Below are 19,079 nucleotides of genomic sequence, written 5' to 3'. Positions count from 1 at the left end.
GAGAATACAATGAAAAGCTATACACCAACAAAATGGACAGCCTAAAAGAAATGGATAAATTCTTAGACTCACACAGCCTCCTAAAACTGAGCCAAGAAGAAATAATCTGAATAGACCAATCACTAGTAAAGAGATTGAAGCAATAATCAAAAACATCCCAAAAAATAAACGTCCAAGACCAGATGGCTTCTCTGGTGAGTTCTACTAAATATTCAAAGAAGATTTAATACCTATCCTTCTCAAACTATTTCAAAAAATTGAAGGAAGTGGAACACTTCCTAATACATTCCACCAGGCCAACATCACCCTGATACCAAGGCCAATCAAGGAAAATACAAAGAAGGAAAGTATAGGCCAATATCACTGATGAACATATTTTATTGTAAATTCTCAAAAAAATATTGGCAAACCAAATACAGCAATACATTAAAAAGATCATATACTATGACCAGGTGGGATTTATACCATGGACACAGGGATAGTTTAACATCTACAAGTCAAAAAACGTGATACACCACATTAAAGAAATGTGGAATAAAAATCACGTCATCATCTCAATAGATGCAGAGAAAGCATTTGACAGAATCCAACATCCATTTATGATAAAAACTCTGAAGACAATGGGTATAAAAGGAAAAGTACCTTAACATAATAAAGGCCATATATGACAAACCCACAGCTAACATCATACTCAATGGGGAAAAACTGAAAGCCATCCCTCTGAGAACAGGAACAAGACAAGGGTACCCACCCTCTTCACTCTTATTCAATATAGTACTGGAGGTTTTGGCTAGAGAAATTAGGCAAGAAAAATAAGTAAAAGGAGTCCAAAAGACAAAGAAGAAGTGAAACTCTTGCTGTTTGCAGATGACATGATTTTATATATAGAAAACCCTAAAAAATCCATTGGAAAATTATCAGAAGTAATCAACAAAGACAACAAAGTTGCAGGGTACAAAATCAAGTTACAAAAATCATTTCTATACTCTAATAACGAACTAACAGAGCAAGAACTCAAGAATACAATCCCATTTACAACTGCAACAAAAGGAATAAAATACCTAGGAACAATTTTCTCTTTTTTTCCGAGGAAGATTAGCCCTGAGCTAACATCTGCCAATTCTCCTCTTTTTTCTGAGGAAGACTAGCCCTGAGCTAATGTCCGTGCCCATCTTCCTTTACTTGATACGTGGGATGCCTATCACAGCATGGCTCGCCAAGCAGCACCATGTCCGCATCCAGGATCCAAACCTGCGAACCCAGGCCGCCGAAGCAGAACATGCTCATTTAACGGCTGTGCCACCAGACCAGCCCCTTTAGGAACAAATTTAACCAAGGGTTGAAACACCTGTACAATGAAAACTATAAGATGTTATTGAAAGAAATCGATGATAATGTAAAGAAATGGGAAGATATTCCATGCACGTTGATTAGAAGAATAAATACAGTTAAAATGTCCATACTACCTAAAGCAATCTAGAGACTCAATGCAATCTTTATCAGAATCCCAATGAAAGTCTTCACGGAAACAGAACAAAGAATCCTAAAATTCATATGGGGCAACAAGAGACACTAAATAGCTAAAGCAATCCTGAGAAATAAGAACAAAGCTGGAGGCGTCACAATCCCTGACTTCAAAATATACTACAAAGCTACAGTAATCAAAACAGCATGGTACTGGTACAAAAACAGCCACGCAGATCAATGGAACAGAATTGAAAGCCCAGAAATAAAATCACACATCTATGGATAGCTAATCTTTGACAAAGGAGCTGAGGGCTTACAATGGAGGAAAGAAAGTCTCTTCAAGAAACGGTGCTGGGAAAACTGGACGGCTACATGAAAAAAGAATGAACATAGATGATTATCTTTCACCACATACAAAAATTAACTCAAAATGGATAAAAGCCTCTAAGTAATACCAGAAGCCATAAAATTCCTAGAAGAAAGTATAGGCCATACACTCTTTGACATTGGTCTTAGAAGGATCTTCTTCAATACCATGTCTACTCGGACAAGGGAAACAAAAGAAAAAATAAATAAGAGAGACATCATCAGACTAAAGAGCTTCTACAAGGCAAAGGAAACCAGGAACAAAACTATAAGACAACTCACCAACTGGGGGAAAATATTTGCTAATCATATATCTGACAAGGGGTTAATCTCCAAAATATATAAAGAACTCACACAACTCAACAACAAAAAAACAAACTCAATCAAAAAGTGGGCAGAGGATATGAACATTTTTCCAAAGAAGATAGACAGATGGCCAAGAGGCACATGAAAAGATGTTAAATGTCACTAATCATCATGGAAATGCAAATCAGAACTACACTAAGATATCACCTTACACCCATGAGAATGGCTATAATCACCAAGACAAAAAATATCAAATGTTGGAGAGGATGTGGAGAAAAGGGAGCACTCATACACTGTTGGTGGGAATGCAAACTGGTGCAGCCACTATGGAAAACAGTATAGGGATTTCTCAAAAAATTAAAAATAGAAATACCATATGACCCAGCTATCCCACTACGGGGTATTTATCCAAAGAACTTGAAATCAAGAATTCAAAGAGACTTATGCACCCATATGTTCATTTCAGCATTATTCACTATAGCCAAGAAGTGGAAGCAATCCAAGTGCCCATCAACTGATTAGTGGATAAAGAAGACGTGGTATATATATATACAATGGAATACTACTCAGCCATCAAAAAAGACAAAATTTTCCCATTCACAATGACCTGGATGGACCTTGAGGATATTATGTTAAGTGAAGTAATCCAGACAGAGACAGACAAACACCGTATGATTTCATTCATATGTGGAAGATAAACTAACACATGGACAAAAGAGAACAGTTTCATTGTTACCAGAGGGGAAGGGTTTTGGAGGTGGGCAAAAGGGTTGAAGTGTCACATTTATATGGTGATTGACAAATAAGAATGTACAACTGAAATTTCACGTTATAAACTATTATGACCTCAATAAAAACAACAACAAAAACACAGTGACATATCCCTTCAGACCACTAGGATGGCTAGAGAGATAACAACAAATGCTGTGGCGGATGTGAAGTTGGAACCCTCATGCATTGCCAGTGGGAATGTGAAATGATGCACCTGCTGTGGAAAGGAGTTTGGTGGTTCCTTAAAACATTAAACATTGAACTGACAGATGATCCAGCAAATCCACTCTGGGTATACACTCAAAAGAATTGAGAGCAGGAAATTAAACAGATGTTGGTACACTCATGTTCATAGTAGCATTATTTGCAATGGCCAAAACATGGAAACAACTCAAATGTCCACTGATGGATGAATAAATAAACAAAATGTGGTCTATAAAAAACAAAAATTTTTTGAAAGTACAAATTTAGAGTAAGATGTATTAGTAGGACAGGAGATGGGAAGGGATATAATGGGAGACATAAAGGGCAATTATTGGTATATTAAACTCATCCTTTTATACCATAAAAAAGGTGAAATACAAACAAGGAAATTGAGATAGGAAATATTGTAAAACCCTTAAATCTCCTGCTCTTAAAAAACCCAAAATTATATTAAAGAAAAAGCCCACAGAATTTAGCTGCTATTTCTTCTCAAGATTTACAATGCTGATAGATGGATCCAAGATATAACAATGAACTTTCTGTTCATAGTAAAGTTACTATTTCATGGAATGTTATATTTTCTGAGGGGAAAAAAACCCCACATAAATAATACTTGAGAATTCTTCTATTACTTCTCTCTCCTAATTTCACTTTTTCTACCAACCTTCCAGGTTTTCCATAGCTACCATTTAAGTTATTTTTAACTTAAACACACTGATTTCAAGTATGGATATGCTGTGGACGACTTCACCCAAAAGCTCAGGAGTCAGGAGGTGGGAGCTATGCATAATAGGAGACATATGGGATTATGAGTAGAATGGAGATTGGGTTATACTTTATTGGAGTATAAACTGGAAGTAAACACAGGTAATCCATTTATCACAATTTTAATTTGAATGGAAAAATACAAAGCTTCCAGGTACAGTATGGTTTTGAATGTTTTATCCTCCAATATTTCTTTATCTTGTTTAATCCTTGATATGTCTTTTCACTTAACTTAACCTCTTTTATATTTTAGCAAGTTGGGAAAAGATTTCCAAAAGAAGTAGGAAAAATTTTAGGGTATTAAATGCCTGACTAGGTAGAAAATCAAATTAAATCCTCTAAAAGTTCTATTTGTCTGTTTCTCTTTGTCTCTCTGTTTCTTTTACACACACACACACACACATTAGTATTTTCTTATAAAAAAGAACGTAGAAAAGCATGACTTTCGGGCAACACGTGCTTCTTGTTCCATGGTTTCCTTTCATGAGACAAAAAGAAAATTTTGCAATCCAATCATATGAAAATACAATCCTATATTAATTATCTCGAGTGGAAATAGAACGTAGAAAATTCATAGAAGATTTATTCAATGCACTGATCAGTGCCTTAAAAAAAAAATCCCTTAATAATCATTTTGAATGACACTTTAGCAGCTTTGGTAAAAATGGGAGGCTTAATCAAAAAAATCAAATTGAAGGATCATTGTTGATTTACTAACACCTACAGTGCAGGACTTCTCCCCCTTACTTTTCTAGTATCTTCTACCCTTACACTTCTACCACTTTACAACACATCCATAGCTCAAAATCTTACCTTTTATCCCCAATTGGTCAAACCCCTGGACATTTTCTTTCTTATTGGAGTCCTAGAATTTTATATCCGCATAAGTAACTTCTTCAGACATTGATGACTATGAAAAGAAAGCTCGACAAACTGTAAAAAAAATAAAAAAGGTGAGAGTCACATAACAGAGTTAATATTAAACAAGAGTTGTGATATTAAACTTTTGTTTAAAAACCGTAGCTTGAACTTACAAGCTTAAACTTCTATTTTTAAACTCACTGTACCAATCACCCACAGGTCTGCAAACGAGCTGCAGTCCATCTGTGGCCTCAGAGAGAGTAGAGAACTGTTACAGGAGGGAACACCTTTCTCCCTTTTCTCTCTTCCTTTTTCTCATTTCTCTGTATCTACCAACTACAGAAAGTAGTTTTTAAAAATGTCTTGCATATTAGTGTCCTGCAAGGGGGCACAAATCACTAGAGCCACATGGTGCAGAGACAATATAGAATCTATTGGAGAAAAACTCTCAAGAAGAGAAATAATAGGCAGGACACAGTCCTCACTCACTCGCTATTCTACAGCAGTGGCCTGGCATAGGTATCCTGTATGTGTCATGGCAAAGGTCCTTGATAGAGGGGTTTGCCTTAGCCTGGAGACTGCACATGCACAGAGAGCATTCCCAGAAGGAGGGAGAGCATAAGCCCCACCCTGTCACCCTGTCACATGGTATAGGTTAGCCTAAGAGGAGCTAGGGAACTCCTGGTTTCTCTAGTAACAAGAGCTATATTAAGGGATCTGGGGCCCAGGAACCATGCCAGGGAGTATGCACACTGATGGTTGATATACCAAACGCCCTAGAAATAGCTTTGCAGGCCAGGAAAACTGAGATCAGCCTTGCTGTCTCTGCAGACTGGCTCAATCCTGTTGATTGAGTTCATCTGAGCTACCAAAAGTGGGGAGGAAACGAGTCTCCAGGGTCCTGCAGGCCAGTGTCTTCTAAGTTTGACTCAGCATTCTTAGCAGGTAGAGGCTCATTCATTTGTTGATCAAGTACACATGTTAGAGGTGGGGGTTGGGGAATGACTGTTTTTGAGTAAATTCTTTCCTAATTTTCATTAATAAATCTTACTTTGAGATTCTTGTATTGCCACATATAAATAACATAAAGTGTATAGACACTATTTTTTTTACTAAAGAGAATATGTGAAGAGTTCCAAAAGATTTCAGTAAATAAATTAGCTGCTTTATTATATGTTAGGATACAGTAAAAATGAAATAAAATAATAGGGCCCTTTCACAAGAACTAGTAAAGAATTTTAAAAAACAGAAAAAAAACAGTTACAAAAAACTAGAAATTTGCAGAAGGAAAATGAAGAAAATTTTAAAACTTTTTAAAAGAACAAAAAAACTAAAAGAAGGAAAATGTAATTTTGGAACAGAAGCATCAATATTTTAAAAAATAAATCAATCCTCCCAAATTTATCTAAACATTCAATGGTAACAATTAAAATATTAATAGATTGTGTTTTTCTAGTACTTGTAAAAAAAGGCTATTGAAATTGATCTGAAAATATAACCATAAGGCATATTGCCAGTAAATTTACAGGAAAGCGTATGCAAACTATATAATCATTATCTCATCCTAAGCACTTTACTAATGCTGGTTTCATTTTCACAACTCTTTGAGCTAGGTCTGTTATCATCATCCTTATTTTACAGAAGGGGAAGTGAGCTGTAAAGAGGTGAAGCCCTTCTCCAACATCACACAGATGCAAGTGGTAGAGATGAGACCTGACCCAAGCATGCCGGCTGCCTGGTTCAAATACATGTCCACAGGCTCTAACGCCTCTCATTGTGGGGACAGACCAGCCCTTCTCTTCCTCTTAGGTGGACCCAATATTTGTATATAAAGAATGAAAACTTTAACATTTTAGAAGAAAATATACACTGGTGGATTTATTTATTATCATCTTTAAGTGGCAAAGATCTGTGAAACAAGGCAAGAAAAGCCATTAAAAAGATTGATGCAATTGACAATATAAAAGTTAAATTCATTTGTATAACAAAGTGAACAAAATTATATATATACATATATATATCATATATATATATCATAAAGGACGAGGAGGTAATCTTATAAAATTACAGACAGGCTATACAAATCAACAGAAAAGAAATAAATATCAAGAAGAAAATTGACAATCATACAACAGTTTTATATTTTTCTTTTTTGGAAGGAATTATTTTATAATAACTTAAAATTTACTTTTGGCAGAGGAACAAAGAAAGATGGGAGAGATAGGGTTTTACTTTTTATTTTGTATCTCACAATGCTCTTGTACACATTTTTAAAGCTCAATTTTCTCCTGTTTTTCAAATATCACATACACATATACACACATACAATCTCCCTCTAGCTAGGGTCTCATCAGTCCAGTGTAGTCCAAATTCTTCCTTTCATTTAACAAAATGGGTCCCACCAACTTCAACAAAGACTATAATTTCACTATATCCATTGAATATTTCTTATATATTAACTTACAAGTAAGTAAGTAGTTTTTCTGGGACAACATTTACCAGGAGACAGTATCACAGATGCAGAAACAAAAACAGTTGTTTAGTTTTCTTCTCTTTGAAGTATTTGATGCTAATGGCTATTCCTTTCTTCTTAAACACTTTTATCTCTCTGATTCCATCTTGCCCTCACTTAATCCTTAATTAAATTATTTTTGACTATTTATTTCAGTTCTAGAATTTTCATTTGACTTGAATTATTTCCATGCTATTGAAACTCTTCTTACTTTTCTCTCTTTTCTTGAACATATTAATAATTTTTATCTTAAATTTCCTGTCTATCATCAGTATCTGAAGCACCTGCAGATCAGTTATTTTTATTTGCCTTGTCAATTTGTTGTGTTGCCATTTTCCTTTTTTTTTTTTTGGATGCCTCATAATTTTTATTACATACCAGACATTGTACATAAAGACATTGGAGATTATGAAAGATATCTTTCAACAAAGCAGTTATTATTCTTTTTCTGGGAGGCAGGTAGAACATAAGAAGTAAGCCTTGACCAATTGGAGCCCCTCAAGTTTCATCTTCTCAGTTGTTTTATGAATTTGTCCTTTTATTATGGTGTTTTTGTAGGTAGTCGTGTGATATAAGCCACAGATCTTTGGCCAGAACTAGAGATCTTCCTATTGCTCATTGTATAAAATCTACTGAGCATATACATATAAGAGCAAATGCTCAAACAATACGTTCACGTCAGTTTTTCTGGGACATTTACTAGGTGACAATATCACAGATAGAGACTGAATAGCAGTTGCTTAGCTTTCCTCTCACCCATCACACGCCGGGGCGATGCAAAGTAATCTAGTAAGTCTGGATATCAGACCCAGGGAGGAGATTCTAACGCTGCACGTGGGTGTTTCAGGTGCATGGCTGAGGAAATCAGCAGTTTCTCTGGTGGCAAGATCAAGGGCCGCGTTCTAAGCTTTTGTCACAGCATTATTACATCAGAAAATCTTGCTTCTCTTCTATTCTGCTGCCTCAGTATTTTCACCGCAGAAACCACCAGCCCCCTCCTGTCTGTAACTGGAGGATGTGCCACAGCCTATCACTCGATGCCTCACTGATGCATGCCATCCGAACTGACTGTCTGTCTTAAGCACTTAACCATAGCCAGTTACTTTGGAGACTTATAGGAGCTAACCCTGAAGAAAATCAGTATTGGACGAGTTAATTCTGAACCTCTCGTTCTAGTCTTGACTCCAAAGTGTGGCTGACATTTATTCCACTCCAAGGGAGCAAACACAACCTGTAAGGGCTACGGGGCTGGATCCCTGGTGCAGCTAGCAACTGGAGGGGAAGAGTCAGGGCCCCTTAGCATGTAGAAAGCTGGAAAGTACATCACTCCTGCTTTTACAACAACAAAGTTAAAGCTGGATAATCTGCAAAATTCACAACTTTCTTAAAACCTTCAGAAATCTGAGGTCACAGGGCAGTCAACTAAGCTGAAATCTAAGGAAAGACCGGCACCTCCAAGGAGAGACCAGGCATGAAATCTTGCTTACCTGGAGTAAAGACACAACTCATATAAGCTGTTATAACTAATTCAGCTAAAGCTTTTAGCTAGCTGCTAAAAGCCGAGTGTAGTTTTGCATGAGAGCATAGAACCTGAGAGAGCCGCAGACGCAAAGGCAAATCACACCCACAGACCTCAGAGGATGCTGAAAGTTTGAAAGCAGGTTAGGAGCCTTTAGAAAGTTTCTCTTATGTTACAGGCCTGGGGGAGATACACAGCAGTCTTTGTACAAAAGACACACAGCCGCACCCGGAAATGTCTCCCCTATGGAACGAAAGCCTTAAGCCACTGGGGACAAAGCAGCAAACTCTCCTTCTCAGGCCACAGGTGAGGATGCATTACAACTGCAAGTGAAAAAGAAACATCTCTACACTCCTAGGAGAAGACAGGAAAATGTCATGATAGTATCTACACCAGCTTCTACAAGTGCTCTGCTAAATGAAGCTCTAGATACTCACAGTAGTAATTGTTCCATACACACCCTGTCCCAATTCTCCACGATCCTTCAGCGTTTCTCTCATCTTCCAAATGAACTGCGTACACACGATTCCTCAGGTCCTGCTTCCCAGGGTCTCATGTCATCTTTTCCACTTCCCCTTTCTCTGGGGCCTTTCCACCCTTGAATGGGCAGCAATCCATCTTTGCTCTGGTGCATATTCCTTTCCTGTCCTCAGTCTCTGGGCTGTATCACCTCCTAAGGGTTCACAGAGGGGTGTAAGTGGAGAGCTGAGAGAAACCCGAAACCAAGCCCTGGAGCACTGAACACTTTAAAAGATAAGAAAAGTTGTTGTGACCTAAGTAGGGTTGTCAGGTAAAATACAAAATATCCACTTAAATTTGAATTTCAAATTGAAAATGGTTTATTTTTGTGTAAATATTCTTCTTGTAATGTTTGTATTTGTTATATTTTCAATATTTGTTGTTGATCTGAAATTCAATTTTTTTTATTGCTTTTGGTCAGGAAGATTGGCTGTGAGCTAACATCTATTGCCAGTCTTCCTCTTTTTTTGTTTCTCTCCCCAAAGCCCTGGCACATATCCTAGTTGTAAGTCATTCTAGTTCTTTTATGTGGGACACCACCACATCATGGCTTGATGAGTGGTGTGTACATCCATGCCCAGGACCCGGAGGGAAACAAGCACCCCACAAGCTCAGTGCAGTAGTCACTGGGGGAGAGAGTGGTCAAGGGAACGTTGCTAGGCAACAAACTCAGCCTCAGACCATCTTCAGATCATTACACACCAGACACTGGTTGAGTTTGTTGCCTGGAAACATTCTCTTGATCCATCTCACTCCACTGACTGCTGTACAATATTCTTGGTTACTGCCCTTCAAGGCAATTGGATTCCAAATTTCACAACTATAGCTATCAATAATTGTTTTTATTTTCCACTTTGTCTAAAACATACCACGCTAATTCTGAAGTTACTCATCTCATAATCCAATGCTAGAAAACATGAGCAAAATGGGGTAAAAAGTATAGACATATGCAAAGATTTAAAGGTATAAAAAAGGCTGTACATTCTGAGAAATCAGAGGTAACATTTCCTTATGAAACAGTTAATAAAATAAATAGCAACAAACTTCAACATAACCATGAGATTCCAGAAAACACCATATTTATTTAAAAAGTAATTTGTATGACTGAGATATTTCTTAAGGTCCTACCTTCCTTCCCTCCCACCTAACAGGAACTGATATCTCCAAGTTTATGGTCAAGGAAGAACCACTAACCCACAACCCTCAGTCACACTCTTGAAGATGGGAAGAATGAGCAGAAATTAACTGTATTCTTTCACTTCCTTAAACTCACTCTAAGACTCTTGTTTCCCCACATCTGTATAGTTTGGGGTCAGTCCTATTGGTTTTGCAGTTCTTTTCAGTAACAAGAAGCATCCCATTTCAGAAATTTTTATGTATATTATAATATCAAAACTCTAAACTCTTCCCTTTTTAATTTAAAATCTCTTTCCTCCTCCAGTCTGTACTATTTCAGACCCCGGAGCCTACAGAGGATGAGATGTGCTGTTTGCTTTCTCTTTTTCCCTAGCTTCATCAGTTCCTCTATTTATCAGCTGCTGTTTCTGACCCCATGTGGGAGAGAAAACCGGAGGACAAGAACAGATGTGTGCTTTTGGTGGCTTCCTTACTGAGTGATTTTGTCAGCTTTTCAGAAATCCCCTGATCTGACTGCTGCTTACTTCCTGTCAGATGCTTCTCTTGAGGTGGTTCCTCCTCGGCTTTTGGAGTTCTATAGATTCTATTAGAGTTTCATTGCGTAGAGTCCTCTTAGACACTTTTTAAAAAAATTGTGGTAAAGTACACATAACATAAAATTTCCCATCTTAACCATTTTTAAGTGTACAGTTCAGTAGTGTTAAGTACATTCACACTGTTGTGCAGCCAACCTCCAGAATTCTTTTCATGTTGCAAAATTGAAACTCTATACCCATGAAACAACAACTCATCACTTCCCTCTTCTCCTAACTCCTGCCAAACACCATACTTTCTGTCTCTATGAATACACTACTATAGGTACCTCATATAAGTAGAATCATACAATGTTTATTTTTTTGTTACTGGCTTATTTCACTTAGCATAATGTACAAGGTTCATCCATGTTGTAAGATGTCTCAGAATTTTCTTCCTTTTAAAGGCCAACTAATATTCCATTATGGGTATATACCATATTATGTTTATCGATTCATCCATTGATGGATACTTGGGTTGCTTTCATGTTTTGTTTGCTGTGAATAATGCTGTTTATGAACATAGGTTTACATATATCTCTTCAAGATTCTCCTTTCAATCTTTGAAGGTATATCTCCAGAAGTAGAATTGCTGGATCATATAATAAGTCAATTTTTAATTTTTTGAGGAACCACTATACTGTTTTCCATAGCAGCTGTACCATTTTACATTCCCACTAAAAGCGAATATTTTGGAAATATAGAAATGGCTATCCTGATAGTCTTATCTCTTTGTGTTTTTAACTTGCATTTCCCTAATGATTGTTGAATATATTTTCATGTGCTTGTTGGTCACTTGTATGTCTTCTTTGCAAAAATGTCAACTTAAGCCCTTTGCCCAATTTTTTTCAATTGAGTTGTTTGGTTTTCCTGCTCTTGAGATGTAAGAATTCTTTACATATTTTGAATTTTAATCCTTTATCAGACATATGATTTGCAAATATTTTCTCCCATTCTGTACATTTCCTTTTCACTTTGTTGATTATATCCTTTGATGCACAAAAATTTTTAATTTTGATTTAGTCCAACTTAACTATTTTTACTTTTGTTACCTGTGCTTTTGGCATCCTATCCAAGAAATTTTTGCCAAATCCAATGTCATGAAGCTTTCCCTGTAAGTGCTTTATAGTTTTACCCCTTATAGATCAATAGGCCTTTGATCTATTTTAAATTAATTTTTGTATACAGTGTAAGGTAAGGGTTCAACTTCATTATTTGGCATGTAGATATCTAGTTTCCCCAGCACCATTAGCTGAAAAGACTGTCTTTTCTATGGTAAATGGTCTGGGCACTCTTGCTGAAAATCACTTGAACACATAGTGAAGATTGATTTCTGGGCTCTCTATCCTATTCTATTGGCCTATATGTCTGTCTTGATGCCAGCACCACACTGGTTCATTACTGTAGCTTTGTAATAAGTTTTGAAATTGAGAAGTGTGAGACTTCCCACTTGGTTCTTTTTTCAAAATTGTTTTGAATATTTGAGATCTCTTGTTTCCATATGAATTTTAAGATGGATTTTTATATTTCTGAAAAAAACACTGTTGTCAGTTTGATAGGGATTGCATTAAATGTGTACCGGATACATTTTATAATCACCCCCAGCCATTTTCCCAAGCTGGGATGCACATTTGATCCCACTGCGTGATTGGTGGAAATAGATTAGCTCCCTTGCAGTCTTTTTTCTCTTTGCTCTGCCAGCTTCAGGCTACTCCATAAATTCTCTTTGCCCTCCCCCAGATAGGGTCAGATATTGGCCCTTACTACTTTCAAACACCAGGGGACACATTTGCGTCCATTGAGTGGTCCCTTTGGAGCTATTCCCACTTGTTTGGAGATGAGTGGGAAATAGTTTCTCTCTTTCATTGTGGGTCATTGAGGGTCTGCACAGCATAATGACAGCTCTTCCAAATACATTTTTTGTTTGTACTTTGTCACTTAAATATTTTTGTACTCACAAGGAGAATCATGGTTTAAGGTAAGTCAAATTGATTTTATACTCTCTTAGTAGCTCTTGCATAGGTGATAGAGCACCTGCTTTAAGATACAAGGGTATTTAGTACTTCTGAATTTTTCTTGACCTTTAATATCTCAATTGCAACTGAGAAGGATGGATTTTTCTCTTTATCAGATTTTCTTATACTGTGTGTGAGGACTACTGGTACTATCTCTTTCTTTGTGTCTTGCAATCAGTAAATAACCACCCCCCCACACACACACACATTTTATTAAAGCTTTTGGCAATAACACTGTATCAGACACTGTTGATTACATATCCTAATCCATTGTTTTCTTCAACATTTTAGGTAGAGTCCTATTTGCAGGGTGGGAGTGCATGTGGTACATACTCTTTTTTATGAATTAGAGGTTGATTTTATGTGTAATAATTTGATTGGATTTTATAGTGGATATCAACTTAAATTCAATGATACGCAGAAACTCTACACTTTTACTTCTTCCCCTCCACCCCACTTTGTGTACTTGTGTTCAGAGTTTGCTTCTTTTGTTTTATGTATCCACTGTGTATGGATAGGATATACATACACACATATATATATACACACACAGCATCTCATTATGGGGGCTCCACCCTTGTTACCTCATCTAAACCTAATTACCTCTCAAAGGCTTCACTTCCTAATATCATCATATTAGGGGTTACAATTTCAAGACATGAATTTTGGGGTACACGAACATTTAGTCCATATCATAGGTCCAGAATAAGGTATATATGTATATCATTTATGCTTATATGTGCATATATTTTTACTTTTATACATACATTTGCAAGAGAGTGTGTATATGTGTGAGGTGTGATTATGCATTGTTTTATTACGGTTATGATATGCACAAATTTCATTTACTATGGTTTAATAACACCATCCTCCAACTACATTTCAAATTTCAATTTTACAGTAAACTTAAGCATATTTACAATATATTTACAGTACATTTACTGTGAGTAATTATATAAAGTACAAAATTCATTGCTAGTTTTTCAGCCTACAAATCACTGCATATGTAACAGATATGAGTCATGATCAATGACCAATCATGTCACTTTTTTCTAAGTTTGTTAGTGATTGATTAATGTGCATCTGTCATCAGTTAACACAAAGATAGTTAAGGGTAAAGTTGTGTTATCACTTTATCTCTTAGTGATCAATTCACGTGACATTCTATAAAAATAGATAATCAAAAGAGGGAACTGGTGAAAATAGTTACAGTGCAGCAGAGAAAGAAAAAGTGACAATGCAAAAAGTGAAAATCAAATAGAAGGTAAATGGAGTTATAAAAGAAATAGCTGATCTTGGGGATACCAACAATGCCACTTTTGGAGAGACCCTAGAGATGCCGCTAGAAGAATTTAGTGAAGGCAAACATGAGCAAAAATAAGAAAAATGGTTGGGATGAAAAGAATGGAGATGGCCTGGGAAGTTACATCCACAAAAAATATTTACAGCAAAGGAATTCTCAGAGATACTTCATGCCATTCCAAATGCAACAGATCCAATGTTGAAAGCCCATTCAAACTTAGAAGTAAAAAGTTTGAGACAGCACGGAAAAGATACTCTCTCCATATGGTAAGTTATCAACAAGAAGAAGGAAACCTGTTCAAAGTATTCTTGGTAAGTGTTGAGGGTTCTTTTTGTTTTCTACAAAATAAAATGAAGTACTTCAATTCTTAGTGCTTCTAATGTTTAAATTAATGCTAATGTTTTAAATTAGGATTTAAATTGAAATTCTAATGTTTATTTAAAACTAAAAAATATTAATTTTACTGATTTATTATTCCCTACACGGTTTTGAGGGAGAGTAAGAGAGCTTCCAATGCTTTAACAAAAATTTTTAAAGGTCAAGGAACAATCATAATTTCCCCCTTTGGTTATTAAAATAACATGGCTTCAGCTTACACTGTCATTTTTATCATCCTGCTCTCCTGGGCAAAGTGAGGACTGCCTGTATATGAAACATCTTCATTCAAGTACTATAGAAACATGTAAAAACAATGGCTTTGTTTCCCCTAAATTTCTCCAAGCAGTCCACAGGTAAACATAGAATTCAGAAGTTAAAAAGAACAGGAAAAACTTGTTTTAAAAGAAATGTGAGGGGAATGGGCAGAACCACTTTGTGATGCTGGTGAGTTTGCACAGTTTATAAGCCGACAACTCATATGTTGTAGAATTGTCTAAGATTTTAGATGTTAGGGAGACTATACAAAGGCTCCAAAAATGGAGAGTATGGGCCTCTTCATGTTCTGCTTTGAGTAGTTAGCAGGTAGGCGGGAAGAGCTAATCAGAGATTAAATTCTCAGAGTTGTCACTTTGCTACAGCCTATCCCAGGCTGCAGAGCCATCACCACTGGACAAGGGTGCCGGCTGGTGCTTGCCTGGTAACAGTTACTGCCCAGCTTCGTAAGAAGATAGAGAAAAAGATAAAGGACATGCACCGCCCCTGGGGGCATCTAGCCAAAGTCTAGTCTACCAGACTGAGCAAAGGATGCTAGATTGCTGTGCTGTTTCCAGTTCAGTCTTGCTACTGCACTGCCCTCTGAAAAAACTGGTGTCTGGGTTTTCTGCAGGGTGCCCTTCACCACATATAATTAGCAATTCACAACTCATCCCCAGGATTATCTCAGCAGCTGTGACCACAAAAGAACCTTTAACATGAGGGTTGGAGATGGAGGAAGAAAGGACTGAGAATAGGGATGGAATGGAGGCTGTCAAGAAGGCTAAGAAGCCAGATAAAGGGGACTAGGGAAATTGTCCTCGGATATAGGAACTGAGTCTCCTATCATTATCCCAGCATCTTTTCTTGATCCCAGCTTACACCCTCAGCGGTTTTTAAAGTATAGTCCATACTCCGGCCCTTAAGTAAAAGCGGTCTTCATTAATAAAACAAAGACTTCAAAGAAACAGTGGATCTACCCGTCTCCACCTGATATTTTCCCACTTGGAAATGAGAATATTTCTTTTAAAAAGTCCCAGGAGGAAACTTGGTTTTCTGTTCTGGAAGCAGGGCAGAAAACTATAACATAGTTCTTAGAAATGACACTGGAAAGTGGAGCCAAAGCACTTTTGAAGATGCTACTGCTGCTGAAAAGTTGGATCTTTAGTACCATTCTCACTTCATTAATACATTAATTGCTGGGTAGTGAATAGTAAAACATATAGAAGACAGAGAAAAAGGTAAAGATTACTTAGGTTTTTGTTTGCTTATTTGTTTTTCTTTAGAAGATAAACAATGATGTGTTTTTCTTATGTATAGTAACAAAGAAAATGCTGGCCATATCAAGTGTGATACGTGGAGGCATTGCTTTTCTTTTTTGGGCAATGTTAGGATTTCCTAGAAAATGTCAGTGAAAAATTTCTGCTAAAAAATATTAATTATATTATTATTGATTCAGTCTGCTACTAGTGACTGGCCTTTCCTTCCCTAACATTGAATAATTAGAATCAGAAAGTATTCTCCCAGCCACAGCATCTGATTGCTTTTCAGACTGAGTCGCCTGTTTTGCCTTCTAAAATGATCATCCTGTTGTAAATATTTATTGAACTTTGGGCAAGTCTTAGGTGATGGTGATACCTAGTATTTAAATTTAAAAAAATGGGATTTCTGGCATTAAGGGAATTCATCTTTAATGAAGAAACAAGCATGTAAGCAAACAGTAATGATGCAACAAAATAATTGCTAAATAGAAGTATGTTCAATTGGAAGCTGAAGAGAAGGAGATTATAAGATTGCCTCTGGTCGTCAAGTAAGGCTTCATGACGGGAGAAGTATTTGTGCTAAATCTTAGATCAAGCAGGCATTTATGAGAGAGCACATGATCAAGTGAAACCTCCCCACCACAAATACAACTTGGTGGTATTTTTCTTACCTTAAAAAAACTCATTAGACTTCACTCCTCCTTTAGCTACCAATTTGTTTCTTGTCTTCTCTGTATAGACATCTTCTTGAAAATTATTCCTAGCTAGTTTTTTTCTAATTTCTGTCTTCCCATTTTATGTTCAATCTACTCTGATCAGGCTCCTATTTCCTTTTATTCTACCAGATTTGCCTTTCAGTTTCATTAGTAGCGTCCATATTGCTAAATCCAGTGTTCCATTCTCAGTCTTCATGTTATTCGACCTATTTGCATCATTCAATACTCTCTCTTTCTGGAAATAGTTTTCTCATTTCACTTCCAAGACACCAATCTCTCATGGTTTGCTCCCTCACTAACTTGTAACTCCTTCCAGGCTTCCTTTGCTTGTTCCTTCTTTTCTTCCTGAACTCTTAACTTTGGTGTGCCCCAGGGATCAATCCCTGAACATGCCCCCTCTATATCTACGCTTGTACCCTTGGCAATCTGAACCAGACTTACAACTTTAAATGTCACATAGATTCTGATGACGTCCAAATACATATCTCCAATATAGGTATCTTCCCAGAATTCCAAATTTTTAAATTCACTTTATTGACTGTCAAATAAACATATCAAACTTAACATTGTCCAAGCTGAAATCTTAGTATATCTTTCTCCCATAACATCTTCTATCTATGGTTTTCTTTATCTCGGAAAATATCATCTTTATCTTTGCAATTTTCAAGCCAAAAACCTTATAGTCACGTTTTGACTCTTTTTTCCCCCCATCATACCCCAAATACAATCAGTAAGTTCTGCCTGGTATTTCAAAACATAACCAGAATCTGAGTACTTTTCACCACCTCTACTGTTACCACCCTGTTCCTAGCCAACATTTTCTCTCTTCTAAATATTCTTCCCTCTTCCACCATTGACCACCTAGAGCAACATTGTCCAGTGAATATATAATGTGAGACACAAATGTCATTTAGAAGCCACACTAAAAAATTAAAAAGTAATAAATGAAAATAATTTTAATTGTATTTTTAATTAACTCAATTTAGTAAATATATTGTTTCACTATGTAACAATATAAAAATTATCAATGGGATTTTTACATACTTTTTTTACACTTTTTTATTGTGGTAACATCAGTCTATAACATTGTATAAATTTCAGGTGTACATCATTATATTTCAATTCCTGTGTAGAGTACATCATGTATACCACGCAACGACTAAGACTAATTACCTTCCATCACTGTACACGTGTGCCCTGTTACCTCTTACACCCTTCTCCCTCCACCCTTCTCCTCTAGTATCCACCAATCTAATCTCTGTATCTATGTGTTTGTTCATTGCTTTTATCTTTTATTTATGAGTGAGACTATCTGGTATTTGACTTTCTCTGTCTGAATTATTTTGCTTAGCATAATACCCTCAAGGTCCATTCATGTTGCTGTAACTTACAAGATTTCATCTTTTTATGGCTGAGCAGTATTCCATTGTGTATATATACCACATCTTCTTTATCCATTCATCCACTGATGTACACTTAAGTTATTTTCAAGTCTTGGCTATTGTGAATAATGCCACAGTGAACATAGGGTGCATATATATTTATGCATTCATGTTTTTGTGTTCTTTGGCTAAATACCCAGAAGTGAAATAGCTGGATCATTTGGAAGTTCGATTTTTAATTTTTTGAGGAATCTCCATACTGTTTTCCATAATGGCTGCACCAGTTTACATTCCCATACTAAGTTTTTTATATTCAGTGTGCATTTATTACTTACAGGACATCTGGATTTGGAGTAGCCACATTTCAAGTGCTCAATAGCCACTGTCTACCAAACTAGACAGTACAGTTCTAAAGTATGTATATATATTTTTAAATTCATGAACATGATTTTTTTTGCTAGGAAATATTAGCACTGAACTAACATCTGTTGCAAATCTTCCTCTCTCTTTTATTTTCCTCCCCAAAGCCCCAGTACATAGTTATATATTCTAGTTGTAAGTCTTTCTTGTTCTTCTATGAGATTCACCACCACAGCATGACTAATGACACATAAGTAGTGTCATTACTTGCCCAAGAACTGAACCTGGGCCATCAAAGTGAGCATACCAAACTTTAACCACTAGGCCATCAGGGCTGGCTCTAGAGTATATTTTTAACAAATTTCTTAAAACAAATCAGATCTGTTCAAAATGCTGCAGTAGTTTTTCATTC

General features: G+C 36.4%; 1 protein-coding gene across 7 annotated transcripts in view; it reads right to left on the bottom strand.

Annotated features, from left to right (window-relative positions):
- The window catches only part of LOC102147769 (uncharacterized), a 78,180-nt gene extending 68,841 nt beyond the window's left edge, over nt 1–9,339 (bottom strand). For 6 of the 7 annotated variants that reach the window (XR_011439679.1, XR_011439680.1, XR_011439681.1 and 3 more), the window contains exons 1-2: nt 9,209–9,339; nt 4,693–4,812 (exon numbers count right to left, since the gene is read on the bottom strand). The gene's annotated coding sequence lies outside the window, so the exon portion shown is untranslated. The remainder of the gene's footprint in view (nt 1–4,692; nt 4,813–9,208) is intronic. The other variant, XM_070269853.1, reaches the window with a different exon arrangement.
- Nucleotides 9,340–19,079: the final 9,740 nt, after the last annotated feature.

Source organism: Equus caballus, chromosome 6 (genome assembly GCF_041296265.1).
Source record: "Equus caballus isolate H_3958 breed thoroughbred chromosome 6, TB-T2T, whole genome shotgun sequence".
NCBI lineage: Eukaryota > Metazoa > Chordata > Mammalia > Perissodactyla > Equidae > Equus > Equus caballus.
The sequence above is the reverse complement of the archived record's forward strand: the minus strand, read 5'-3'. Positions and strand labels throughout refer to the sequence as shown.